The sequence below is a fragment of the Podarcis erhardii genome (genome assembly GCF_964252035.2).
Source record: "Podarcis erhardii genome assembly, chromosome: 1".
Classification (NCBI taxonomy): domain Eukaryota; kingdom Metazoa; phylum Chordata; class Lepidosauria; order Squamata; family Lacertidae; genus Podarcis; species Podarcis erhardii.
The window spans coordinates 47,784,452-47,799,340 of NC_138497.1; positions in this window are offsets into that span (position 1 = coordinate 47,784,452).

Below are 14,889 nucleotides of genomic sequence, written 5' to 3' on the forward strand. Positions count from 1 at the left end.
GGATCAGGCCCTTTGTCTCCTGCCCCCCCCCGACTGCTCCTTTTGTTGGCCAGTAGGCTAGATCTGTGCTTCATTGCATTGGCAGTGGCCGAGGTGCGATGTTTTTGCTCTGTTCTGAACCTTCGTTTTCATGTTTACTCGGCCTCCTGCTGCACAGCTCCCTCCAGTTGGCCTAATGAAACTACAGAAGACTGGCAGGTTCCTACAGGGTTCTTTTGCCTTGCTTTGCCAGATATGCTGATGAGCCAAAGTCCACCCTGCATATTACAGTGTGAGGCAGAAAGACAGGACTCGGTAAGCAGGTGAATGATGTACGCAGAAGAAGCTGTATTCCAGAGTTGGGGCACCTCAAGGCTGGGAACCAAATTTGGTCCTCCAGGCCTCTGGTCACACCCTTCACAGGCCCTGCTTTGTACCTGAAAGATTTCGGCCAGGTTTCAATGTGTCCTTGAACTTCATTAACACTTATTTTGCCTCAGGCCCCAACCGCCACTGGCATGTGGCCCCTGAAAGGTTGCCCAGGTGGGAATGTGGCCGCGGCACTGAAAAGGGTTCTGCAGCCCCAGTGTGTACAAACCCATTGAAAAAGTCGACACTTGCAGTTCTACTGCCAGTCTCAATATTTTAGCCCTACATTTAGTGTGTTCTCCGTAACATTTAAAGAGAGCCAAATAAGGCACAAATGAATGAAAGATGGTCTGAATAGGTAACATTATTTTAAGGAGGATAACAGTGTCCACCCACTAAGCAACTCTCTACATGTGAGAACATTATGTTCTGCTCCTTCTGTTCTGTTCACAGTCTGTCTTGCAAATAGAAAGGCCCAGATCACCTGCTTTTAAATTCCTTACCATCCTCTGTGTGTTCTAACAACACCCTTTTAGCATTCTGGGCCTCGTTTGAGGTGGGGTTTTTTTTGTTTTGTTTTTGTTTTTGTTTATTTTATATTTTATTACAATTCAGAGCCACCAGAAGTTTTATTTATATTGCATTGCCTAGAACAGTAATTGTTTCAAAATGCTTTTTGCATTTGTTCCACAGTTGGAGCTGTTATTTACTTAGAGATAATTGAGATTAATAAATAAAGACATTTGTTTGAGGTTGTTTGAGGGTCCCCCCCCCCCAATCTGGGTTCTTCTGACAGCATAACAACAACTTCAGTGCTCCGCTTCCTCCCAAGAATACTAATTCTGCTTCTAGAGTCCCTCCTTAGCATGAGGTCTCTGTAGAAACCTGTCACAAAGTCTTGCCGTCTCTGGTTGAACTGGGGGAAATCATTGTCGATAAAACTGCCTGTCTTATCTTGAGCCAGATCTTTGGTCCACAGGGACTGGGGGCAACTTTCTGAAGTCCCAGGTAAATGCCTTTCCCAGACTTGCACTAACTGAACCCTTTAGCGCCTGGACAGGGAAACCAGTAGCCTTCACCTGTTGCTGAGCTACACCTCTCATCATCTCTGACTACTGGCTATGCTGAATGGGGCTGATGTTGGAGTTGGAGTCTAAGAACATAATGTATGGCCCCCGGGGGCCCCAGCCTTGCTTTAACTGTAGATGTGAGGGATTGAACCTGGCATGCATTCTGCCACTGAGCTATGGAGCTTCCCCACAGCTTATCCAATCTTCTGTCGCTCACTCTGTGTGTCTCCCTCTACCTTCTGGTTAGGAGTGGCAATTTCTTCTGCAAGCCTTCCTGACTGTATGTGCTACTGCCACGGTAAGTCTGCCTCAGTGCAAAGACTGCTGAGGTTCTGCACTATTGTTGCCTGGATTGCTGTGCCTGTTTGATGAGCTGACGGCTACATCCCAGCCGCAGCATGTCTGAGTCAAGTTCCTTTGGCAGTGGGTGCGACTGTCTGGGGAGGTGGAGAGCTCTTCTTCATGGAGGGGAGTATTTAAGCAGAGGCTGGACACTCCAGTTGCATCCTGCATGACTGTACATCCTGCACTGAGCTGGGGGCTTGGACGAGATGGCCTCCGGAGGGGATGCGGGTGGCGCTGTGGTATAAACCACTGAACCTCTTGGGTTTGCTGATAGGAAGGTCAGCGGTTCGAATCCCCACAACGGGGTGAGCTCCTGTTCCTCTGTCCCAGCTCCTCCTAATCCAGCAGTTCGAAAGCATGCCAGTGCAAGTAGATAAATAGGTACCGCTGTGGCGGGAAGGTAAACAGTGTTTCCGTACGCTCTGGCTTCTGTCATGGTGTTCCGTTGTGCCAGAAGCGGTTTAGTCAAGCTGGCCACATGACCCAGAAAGCTACCTGTGGACAAAAGCCAGCTCCCTCGCCTTAAGCGAGATGAGCACCACAACCCCATAGTCACCTTTGACTGGACTTAACTGCCCAGGGGTCATTTACTTTGTACCTTTAGAGGCAGAAGAGTGTGGAGCAATGGATTACCTTTGTTCAGTCGGCTGCATTCCAGCCACACATGCAATCAGCTCACGCATCTCTCTATCCTCCATCCAGGCAAGGATAATCTAAACATTATCACTGTTGAGGATATGACCTGGCCAGGCAAAAGCACTTGAAGATGGTATGGAGCACAGCCAGTGAGAGGGCGTGGCTTGGAGAGCAGGGACAGATTCTGCAAAGGGGTGTGACCTGGACAGAGCTCCGAGGATTAGATTAAAAGGGATATCCCCGCCCCTGCTATGGAACTAAGCACAATGGCACATACACAACACAAGTTGCATTCTGGGAGGAAGCTGGGATGGAAGGGCAGCATAGGGGAATAATCCTCACTTACTTCAAATAGAAAGCTACAAGTCTATCTGTGCAAGACAAGCTCTGAGCAATCACTATGTGTGCTTGTAGAGCAGATGTGTCTTTGTTCCATAATTGAGTGTATTTGATGAAACAAGCCATGTGATTTGAAATTTAGGGGTTTCACCTTGAACCAAAAGCAGTTATGTGCACGAGAATGGACTGCACACCCATGGACTGCTGGATCGGGGGGGGGGGGGGGAGTGTGCACATATTTGTAGGACATGCCCAAATTGCCAGGGTCTTATTTTAGCAAACTACTGAATGCCTTATGTCACCAAACGACGAGCTCTGTATTGCATGCACAATAAAATATTCAGTCACCATATGTTTTGTTCAGAGGTGACAGAATGGGCAGGCAGTGGGGAGATAAGCAACAACCCCAAACATCTGGAGTGGGAAGGAAAATGTGTTACTGACCTGAACAGTTTCCCAAAGTCTGATAGTGTTTAGTCCCAAAATATAGTCAACAACATGACTCAGAGCTATTCTGAATTACTGCAAAGGACAACTCCTGGGTCTTTTCCACAGCAGATCTGGTGGTAACTTTAATCTGTTTTAGTATTTTAACTTTTGTATTTTTTAAAATATGGTTGTAATTTTTTCTTGATTTCACTTGATTTGTAAATCACTTTGAAGTTTTGTTTTGTTTTTGACAATCAAGCAGTATATAAATTTTATTAAACAAACAAACAAATGATCTTTCAGGCCTCAACTTCTTATCTAACACGGATTTATCAAATTAACAGACATTGCAGTCGGTACCAGTTCAACAGCTAGCAGGCAACTAGCTTGGGGCGCTCCTAGACTGTCATGATTTTCAGGTGGGATTCAATCAGATGATGGCAAATTCAAGTTGTGCAGTTAATGGCGATTTGGTGCTCTTGTGCAACTAATCCGCTCTTCCCACAAAACCCAGATGTTTTGCTGCATGGAAAATGATATTAAAATACACCAGAAAGTGTTGAATATAAGTAATGCAAAACAATCTAAATAACGCACTTCATACATGGTCCAAAGTGCCCTGTCCTTAGGACAATTTCCAGTATCTTATATTAAACAGATTTGGCCACCTGAGCATGGATTTGCTCCCAACAAACAATGCCCATCTTTTTCACATCAAAGGTCTCCGTAATGAGTTTGATGTCGCATCAATATTCTCTTGATTGTTCAGCTCATCCTACTTAATAAAAGAGAGTTTCAATTTTCCACAGAATTTAGCAATTTTGTCTCCACAGTGTGAACACAGCATAATCCCAGCTCTTCTCTGTGTGTAGCTTCATGTATTGCATTAAAGTAGGAGATGAAAATCTGTATGCATTTGAGAGATACAGGTCTGGAATATATTTGTTCAGCAAGTGAGATGTATCTTGCTGTGCATCTCCTCCCACCTTCGAAAAAAAGCAATGCTTCCTTCACAAACTGCATAAGAACCATATTAGAAGAGGCCAAGTTAAATACTTCTGCCTTTAATTTAAACAACGATGCACTGAACTTCTGGAGCCTTCAGAAAAGCAATATATCACAACAGCCAAACCCTGAACATCCTGCTTGTATTCCATGTTGATCAGAAGATGCTATTATTTAATTTTAAACACTGTAGTTTTACTATTTAAAAGTTAACAGAAAAACGATTTTAAAAACAAAACAAAAAACAGATATCTTCCTGTATTTGATCAATCCTTTTGGCAGTTTTCGCCTTCCATAGGTACTCCTCTGGATGTGCTGGTTCCTGCCTGTTTTTTCAACAGCAGGACCAAAAATTGAAGCCTGCTGTCTGGATTGCTGAGCTGACACATTATGCCAATTAATGCATGACCAGAATGCCATTTTATGGGAGATGATGTGATTTCCATGATGGTAGCTGTGCTTTTTTTTGGAGACACTGCCACTGTGAATTTCACAGCAGCCTTGTATGAAGCATGTGTCATGTGCTGTGGCAGAATGAAAGAAAAAACTTTGAGGGTGGAGGGCACAGGAGGGGCAAAGAGCACTTCAGTTTTGAGAGGCAATGGGTGCTTCCAGACATAATGACATGAGAAGACCCTGCTGGATCAGCACAGTGGCCCATCTCTTCCAACATCCTGTTCTCACAATCTCCAACTAGATGCCTGTGGGAGGTTTGCAAACTACCTGAGCCCAAGAGAACTCTTCCTTCCTGTGGTTTGCAGCAGCTGCTATTCAGAAGCATTACTGCCTCTGACCAGGTAAGTGGAGCAGAGCCACCATGAGGCTAAATGTGACAAACGGGTCATTTAGATATCCCAAATGGATCATTGCCAACAGCTGGGGGGTTTTTTACATAGCAGATTTTCCATGGGAAGGGTAAATCTGGATTAAATGCCAGCAGTGTCCTGTGCTGCAAATAATAATAATAATAATAATAATAATAATAATAATAATATGCCTGTATTCCACATAAAGCACCTGCCTGAATGTACCCCTCCAAAAAAGAGAGAGAGAAATGTTTCTCTCTTGAAACACTAGAATTGGACAAGTGAGCCAATTAAACTGGTTTGCTTCAAACAAAAACAAGTATTTCTTCATGTACTTTACGGAAGCCTCAGCTGTAAGATGCAGTAAAAAGGCCAGCAGCTTAGATGGCTTTTTAAAAGACCAGGCCTAATTAAAACAAGAGAGCTCTACCAATAGCAATAGGATTGTCTCACAGCTAAATGAAATCTCCGTATTCAGAGGCTGCAGAGATGGCCATCCCTCTTGCGAGTTGTCGCTGGCATTTGAATATCCAGGGTCCAAGACGGGCTGCTGCTTGGAATAGACAGACTTTGGGTCTTATCGACCACCAGGGCAAATACAAGTTACTCTGCAAATACTATTTGGCTTATGCTACTTTTTAAAGTCTTTCCCATGTCCTCAGCTCTGAAATAGCTACCTCATATTCTCTCTCTCTCTCTCTCTGGCTGGGAATTCGGTTTCCCCCCCAGGGTACTGAAGGCAGCAGAGTGAAGATAACAAGGCTTGTGTGATCACTGTGGAGCCTGCATGTAAGCAGCTAGAGGAAAAGAAGATGGAATATTTACAAGGCACTCTATTGGTTGAGTCAAGAAGATGGTGTACTGATCTCATGGGAAGGGCTGCAGCTCAGCGGTAGATGCATGCAGAAGGCCTCCAGTTCAGTTCCTAGCATCTCCATGTACCTGTCTTGAAATTCCCGGGAGAGCTACTGCCAGGCTGAGTGGACAATACTGAGTTGGATAGACCAATGGTCTGATTCATCTTAAGACAGTTTCCTTTGTTCCTAGGACCTGCTTGACTCCAGGACCAATTTCCTGTGGCCCATCCTTGCAAATGAGGATGCTGCCTTTGTACAAGAACCAGCAGAGAGGTTATATTGGCTCCATCTCAGCCTGACTTTCCTCCTCCTCCTCCTCGGTACTGACTCTGGGGAGCTTGTGGTCTAAAAGCAAAACGGCAACCCTGCTTGTTTCTTACTCAGTTGTGCGTTGTGCACACAAGCTGGCATTTTGTTCAGGGAAATCTCCAAATCAACCTGTCTTCCTACTCCTGTTCTGTGGCTGAGTAACAGACATTAACAACTGATGGCAGGAAACTGAACACGCAACCGCATGACAAAGGCCGAGGGGACTGGGATAGTGTTCACAGTCTTTCTGGTGATTTGAGGATCCTCTAAAAGACGGCACAGAGCCTTGTATCCAATTTCCTGTTCTTTTACTACTCTGTGCATGTCAGCTGAAGCCACTGCCTGTCATTATCAGACAATCCATCATATTAAAACAAGGGGGCTGGGGAAATGAATGCCTTGTAGCTTTTGAAAAGACATAGGCCCATGAAACTGTAATTCCATCTCATGCTCAGGCACGACTCCTGCCCACGGTGGGCTACTAGCTCTCTGTATACAAAGGGTGCTTCCATGCTGCGCTGTTTCCACGTGGAATTTGAATTTCACTACAAATGTCTCGGTCCTCAAACACTCTGCACTTCAGTTGGGAGAAAGCTGTACTCGCAGAGCTCAGGCGATGCCGGATTTTGGCATCAATGTTGGCCCTTGTGGAAAGATAGCTACTCAAGTAGGAGAAGTGATCAATATTTTCCAACATTACACCGTTAAGTTGGATTTGTGGCGCTACAGAGGGGTTGTTTTGTGCTTGTTGGTGCAGCACTTTGGTTTTCTGGATGTTGAGCGATAGGCCAAGATTTTGGTAAGCTTCTGCTAAGCTATATAGGATGGTTTGGAGGTCATCCTATGAGGGTGCGCACACTATGTTGTCACCAGCATATTGAAGCTCTATGATGGAAGTTATGGTAAACTTACTCTTTGCTCTTGACAGCTTCTCTCACAAGGATCATCGGAACATTCAAACCCACTCACCACAACAAGGTTATGATCCAGCGAGTGAGGTATTGGTAGTAAGCCTTCTAGAAATACTGTGGTGATGATGTGTGCGTTTAAGGTTCAGTCAATGGACCTCCTTCATAATTTATAATAGCAATTCTTCTCTGGGAAAGAAATTCTCACCCCTCTTTGCTCACCACCCCACAGGGTAGCATACATAAAACTCCTTGCACGTTTCCATAATGGAGGTTAGCGGAGCGACTTGTCAGAGCAAGAACAAATTTGCAGCTGTGATTGCATTGACGACATTGAGGTTTTAGGTCTCCACCTTTCACGGTGAAAATTGCACTTATAAAATTAAGCAGCAATTTCACACATCTTGATATACTATGAAAATGATTAGCCACGGCAGCAGCTGGAGAGAGCGAAAGCGGGAAAGAGCCTGCCATGATATGGTTCCCTTGAATGATTTTTGTTTTCTGTATGAATTCAATATTGCCAGGCTCTACAGAGGGAAGGTGTGTATCTGCTCACAGACGACATCGCTTTGGATGTCAAAGTCATAATTAGTGGTGGCAAGGCAGCTTTTCTACTGCTGGGGCTAACAATTCTGACCCTGCAGATGCAAGCACTAGGGAAGAATGGAAGAATTGGTTGGGAAAATTCACATTATGATAACACATACCTGAATTTTGGTAACACAATCTCTGTTAAGAAAGTTTGTTTGGCAATACATTTTTTTCAGATGTGGGTCAGATATGGGTTTGTTGATACTGCCTAATAATAATAATAATAATAATAATAGGAGCCAGATGTCAGGCAGCAATGTTCAAGGCCATGTTAGGGGGGAATGTGCGTATGTTGTCTGGGAGGAAGCAAGACCTGTTTTTCTCAGGCAAAGTGTTACTCAAGAGGTATCAGAAGGAAATGTTTCAAAATTGATGAATGATTATTATAGTTAGATAAAAGAGGATTCACTCTACTTGACTATTCTGAGGACAGGTTGTAACAAAGTATAAAAGCCATAGCAGAAACTGGTAATTGAACAGGTAATGTGTAGGGAGAAGGCATTTTGAAATGATAAATGGAAAAGTTATTTTATTGGGAGCAGCAAAGGAGGCAGGGAAATAGAGGAGAATTCGGGGTGGGAAGAGTCAGCTTTTAAATTTGTATTGAATTTGTATGGAAAATCAATTAAATAATTGGAATAATAATAATAATAATAATAATAATAATAATAATAATAATATGCCGCTCATCCGAATTTGGGTTGACTCAGCCACTCTGGGCAGCTCCCAATAAAATATTTAAAACATAAAACATTAGAAACCTCCCAATACAGGGCTGCCATCAGATATCTTCATTTATTGCATTCAGATGTCTTCTAAAAGTCAGATAGTTGTTTATTTCCTTGGCATCTGATGGAAGGGCATTCCACAGAGTGGGTACCACTACCAAGAAGGCTCTGTGCCTGGTTCCCTGTAACTTCACTTCTCACAATGAGGGAACCGCCAGAAGGCCCTCAGAACTGGATCTCACCCCGATGGGAGACCACTGAAATAAGTTGTAATGAAACAGCTTCTATTAATTGGCTGGCCAGCTTTCACACACACCCTTTTTTTCCTTGAAAAGTTCCTATTGCTTTTAATAGTTTTGAGTCAAACAGGAATTCACCAGGTGAAAGTTTTCAGAGTATGCCAGAAAAAGTCTGTCTATAATGGGAGATGTTCATCTTGCACACCTCCTGTTAAATAGCAGTGAGACCAGACACTCTCGCATGCATGCAATAAATCCACTCTATGGCTGCCTCCATGGCTGCCTCATATAGGCCTCACAAAGTGCCCAGTGCACTGTAAGAATCCTTCTTAATAATAACCCAACATTGAATTACTCCTGCGCCGTGTTCCAGTATCTGGTGCTAAAACTGGAAAAGGCAAGTAAGTGCCATCTTCACAGGAAACTGCTGTGCTGAGATGAAGAGGGAGTTGGAAGAAAACAGAGAAGCGAAACTGCTCATCCCTTTAGCGCTTACATTTTAAACATTTTTTTAAAAAAGAAATAAGCAAAACCACAGCTGCTGCTGTTATTACCTTAGACACATCCATCAATAAAAGGCATACCGAGAGTCAGGCAAAAACAGAAAAATTGGCTCTGTGCCACAGATCCACCGAAACAGTCGTATTACAAATATCTGTCATATAAATGTTTATGTCCCAACACCCAAAACAAACCATGACTCCCAGGTACCAGTTCATGGTTTAACAGGTTAGTGGCTTCCATCAGAAATCTAAGAGAAAAGCAAGATAGCAGAGAAGGAAAGGGGGACTTGACCTGATATAGAGCAACAGTGAGACACCAGGATAGGAGTGGGTTTCCAGCTAAGTAGTGCAGCACATCATTTGCATGCAGAAGGCCTCAGGTAGCATTGTTGGCAACTGCAGCTAGATGGATCGCAGGAAGCAAGGCTGGGAAAGACCTTTGCCAGGGCCTGAACAGGCACTACCAAACACGGAAGAAAATCCAGGGCTGGATGGGCTGACAGAGGGTATGGACTGGCACATTCATATGTTCATGTTCAGATGAACATCCTGAGTGTACTGTGCTCATAGTCAGATGAACAGAAATGGGCTGAATGGATATACACTTGAGGGGGGAGGGGGGACAAGTTCTAATTACAATATTTGTTTTCAAATAAACTTTTGTGAGGTTTTCTGAAAAAACAGCACCCAAAATATTTCTGGAAGACAAGGAATTTCAAATGTTAATTAAAAAAAAATTAGTCTGGGACTACCAACTTAAAACTTTTAATTAAGGTCTTGAATTATTTCTTCTCTGTGTGGATTATGTCCTGAACATTATTATGCTCAAGACTAGCTCCTTTGGTGTAAGGTATGTAATTTGAGAGCCAAGTGTGGTGTAGTGGTGCAGGGGTGGCCAACTCCCAAGAGACTGTGATCTAGTTACAGAATTAAAAACTGGCAGTGCTCTACCCCCGTTTTTTTGGGGGGGGGGCGTTTCAGGTCAAAGTTGTTGACCTTTTTCCTTTTTTTAGAGCCCCAATTTCAAGGGTTTGGGGGGAGAAGGAGGGACAGAAACTGACCAACGAACACCCTCACTGAGAAAACTCCGTCTTCCATTCTGCAAATCGTGCAACAATGGAGGGTGGGGCGAGGGGGTGGGACCGGATTTGATATTACCAGCACTAAGGAAAGGAACCCAGCAATCAACCACAATCTACCAAAACCTCCCAGGGACCTACCAGTAGATTGCGATCGACCTGTTGGACATCCCTGGGTTAGAGTGTTGGACTAGGACCTGGGAGACCAGGGCTGAAATCCCCACTTGGTGACCTTGGGCCTGTCACTCACTCTCAGCCTAACCTACCCCACAGGGGTGTTGTGGGGATAATATGGGGGGAACTATGAAAGCCGCCTTGAGCCCCTTGGGGGAAAGGTGGGATATAATAAATGAATGAGCTAGCTAGCTAGACAGACAGATAAGATTGCATCCAGGGGATTCAACAAGATGACCCTCAGGAGTTCCTTCCAACTCTACCATTCTATGAGTCTAGGTTAATTAAGATTTGATAGAGTGATTAATTCTTACCTCTTTCTATTTGTTCATCTGTTGTCGAGATTCAAAAGCTTCTTTGGGGGTTTGCAGAGATGCATCTTGATTAATGTTCTGCCTCTGGTGTTTGGATGGTGGAAGATGCTGCTACCTTTGTGGGCTCAGGTAGGGCTTCAGCGCCAGCCAACTTCCTGGAAAAGAGCCAACCAGCATTAGAGATGCAAAAGCTTATCAGGAGTTCTCCATTCTGTGTCACAGCAAAACGCAGCATTTATCAAGGCTTGATTATGGCGGAAAAAAATGCATTTTAAAACTGCTTATGTAAGAGTTTCCTTTAATCATTTACACTCTGCAACCACTGGGACAGAAAGAAGAGGCAATTCTAACCAGTGTGTCTGCTCTCAAGTGATAGGGACTCAGATAATATTGGTGCTTTTTTTTGGCTTCGGGCCACTTTGGAAAAGTCTATTATTGCGATGGGGTGTGGGTGTGTTTTTGACACGCACATCAAATACAGTTGCAACTCAAAAGTAAGTCCATGGACTGCAGTTGGACACATACTCCCTATATGTAGGATCAAAGTCTTAAGTGTCCAAAGGGCCCTTACCTGAATGTGGGGTAGTTTTACTATTATTGTGGTTGTAATAAATTGTATCAATCTTAAAAAAAAACCATCAGTGGCTTATCTGCATACTCAAGGTGGTTATAGCAAAATACATACCACACATCAACTGCTGGCATATAGAGCGCTGTGTCTTGTGTCTGAACGTATCAACTGCTATAAATTTGGGCAGCTGGAAGAGGAGTCAGGGGAGGCAAAGCAATACAGGATCTTATGTGATCTCATATTATTGTTCAATATGAACACACTTTGTGGATGTTGTAGCATTTTATGAAGCCGACAGGCAGGTTTTCATTTTACCTGTATTCTGCACAGAATGAACTCATAATAACAATAATAATACAGTGGTACCTCGGGTTAAGTACTTAATTCATTCTGGAGGTCCGTTCTTAACCTGAAACTGTTCTTAACCTGAAGCACCACTTTAGCTAATGGGGCCTCCTGCTGCTGCCGCGCCGCCAGAGCACGATTTCTGTTCTCATCCTGAAGCAAAGTTCTTAACCCGAGGTACTATTTCTGGGTTAGCAGAGTCTGTAACTTGAAGCGTCTGTAACCTGAAGTGTATGTAACCTGAGCTACCACTGCAATAATAATAATAATAATAATAATAATAATAATAATAATAATAATAATAATAATTTATTTATACCCCGCCCATCAGGCTGGGCTGCCCCAGCCACTCTGGGCGGCTTCCAACAAATTACAGGTATTAAAATACCATGGTCAGTTAAACATTAAAAGCTTCCTTAAACATTAGCTACATTTATCACTCTTTCTGGATATGCTATGCATATACATGAGAATTAATAAAGGATGCCCTTATTTATCTATGAGTTAAGGATTTTTATGAATTTATCCTAAAACAAATTATCTTGGTGCAGAGCCAGCAAGAGGAGAGGTGTTCTGCTTTGCTGCTGGGTTGGGGTGGTCTCCCCCCCACCTCCTGGCGGTGTGACAGGGCTTTGCACCAGCTTTTCCTGAAGTGAGGAGCCAATGCAAAGCCCCACTGCTGGGGGGGGGGGGCGGCATCCAGAAAGGATCTCTGATCCTCACCTCCTGCCCAGCGGGGGAGACTCCTTAAGTACTTTGCGCCCCCATAATGAGGCTTTTTTTTGCCTCAGGTGTTGAAATGCCTCAGGCCTCATTCTAGGTACAAGGTCTCTTACAGCACATGCCTATGCACTTCTACCCAGAAGTAAACCCCACTGAGTTCAGTGAGCACTTCCCCAGTTCCTACTCTCATTCCAAAGTATGAAGAACTAGGCATGTGTGGGAAAGTGCTAAGGCACAACAAACAACAGGGCTGAAAATAAATCTCCCTAGAAAGGGGGGAAAGTATCATCATTAAGGGAATTGCAGAACAAATTATTAGGTTACGCAGAAATGGTTCTATTGACAAATAAACTAAGGGGTAATACCAAACAATCATTTATTCAAGAATGGGATATGTTCAAGAGATATTTACAAAAATGTAACAGTGATGTAACATTTATGGCAGCATTCGAATGATCCTTGTGTAAAGTAAATATTAAGAAATAAGGAAAAATGGTACAACATGTTGTAAGAAAGTATTAGAAAATATATTAAGAGGAAGGTAATGATTACAAGTACATCCAATATTACAAACGTTAATTACATTGGGAAATGATGGGAAGTCTACTTTACTTTATTTTACTTTATTTTATTTTATCTTAGTTTAGTTAGAAAATATGTAAAGTTATTTAATATTTAAATGTAAATTTATGTAAGATTATTATTTTTTCTTTGTATGTATGTATTTAAGATACTGTATGATATCTATGAATTTCAATAAAGGATTTAAAAAGAAAGAAAGAAAATAAAGATACTGTATGATATCTATGAATTTCAATAAAGGATTTAAAGAGAAAGAAAGAAAATAAACTTAAGGCAAAAATATAAAACATATGATGCCCCAATCCGGAGCTTCGTATGTTGTGCACATGGAATGAACGGCCTTCACTTGCGTGACTCTGTCAATGTCTGTTTCTCATTTTCCCAGTCTTCAGTTCTCACCCTTCCTGATGCTTCAGCACATCGTAATGGCTAGCTGATGTCCCCCTTCCATTTAGTGACTGGGAAAGTCACTGCAAGGTGGAGGAGAGCCACATGCATGCTGAGGTGAAGGACTGTAATTCAGCTCACAGCTAGATGCACTTAAGACCCATTTATTTTATTAGAAATGAGCAGCGTGCGTCTCTGAATGAAACGGCAGGCACAACTGCGGCACTCCGTAGACATCCTCTGAAGGTCTCCAGCTCCCTTTCTCATCTCTGCTGTTTCTCCCATGGCGCCCTCCCTTTATGCTTAGAACTGCCTTCCAGGAAACCGGCACATCTCTCTTCCTCCAAATCCACCTTTTCCATGACACCTTTGGCATAACCTTCTAGTTTCTGCCCAGGGGGAACCTGCCGTCCTCCAAATGCTGTTGAACTACAAAGCCTATCATCCCCGGCCACTGGCCACACCGGCTGGAACGGATGGGACTTAGAGTCCAGCAACATTTGGGGTGGCCACTGGATCCCCAGCACTGCTGTACTGTAACTAAGCATGACTGAAATGTGGCTGAAATAATGCACACTTCCCTTTGTCTTGCCTACCTCCACACATATGCCTTCTATGCTACACCACCAGTGTGTTAAGAGTGGTGGACTCGTAATCTGGTGAACCGGGTTCGATTCCCCACTCCTCCACATGCAGCTGCTGGGTGACCTTGGGCTAGTCACATTTCTCTGAAGTCTCTCAGCCCCACTCACCTCACAGAATGTTTGTTGTGGGGGAGGAAGGGAAAGGAGAATGTTAGCTGCTTTGAGACTCCTTAGTGTAGTGATAAAGCGGGATATCAAATCCAAACTCCTCCTCTTCTTCCTGCTTCCACTATTGTCCCCTTCTCTCTTTTCTTGTTCTGCATCCAAATATAGATGGTGAGCCTCTCATAACCAGGACCCACTCTCTTTTCCTTGGAAACTGGACCACAGCTCAGTTTCCATGTTGGCCTTCAAGATGGTCTGAGATCCCAGAGAGTGTTGCTCATCAGGGTAAAGCAGGGAGGCCTGAACTAGCTGGCCCATGATGAGCTTCATGTTATGCAGCTCCCTAAGGCCTATGCACATTGAAGACACGCCAGCCAACTAAAACCAGCTCCACTGAAATGATTTTCAAGAGGCTGGCCTTTCACTGGTTTTCAGGGGAAGAAATTTTGGGGTGCCACCAGTGCCTTTTCCCCCTAGGGGTACTCAAGAATACACAGTACGTGCACCTAACCCCCCCCCCAAATGTTAAAAGTGTGGCACTTACTGCAACAACTTCATGGTGAATATCGGCACCTTTTTCTTTCTTTCTTTCTAAAAAAAGCACTGGGTGCTGCAATGATACATATTAGCTCCTGAATCTCATGCAAGGACAATGTTGCTGTTGAAGACATTTAGGCTTGGCCATAATAGCCTGCAATGACTGTCAAACAGGGGAAGCCCCTGCAATGGGCTTGAGGCTCTGCAAGAGCTTCCCCTTAAGGAAAAGCCCTTGCAAAGCCTTGCTGCCTGGCAGTGGGAGGCAAACTCTGCAAGGCCATCCAGCAGGCCCCCCTCTCACTGAACCTCGGT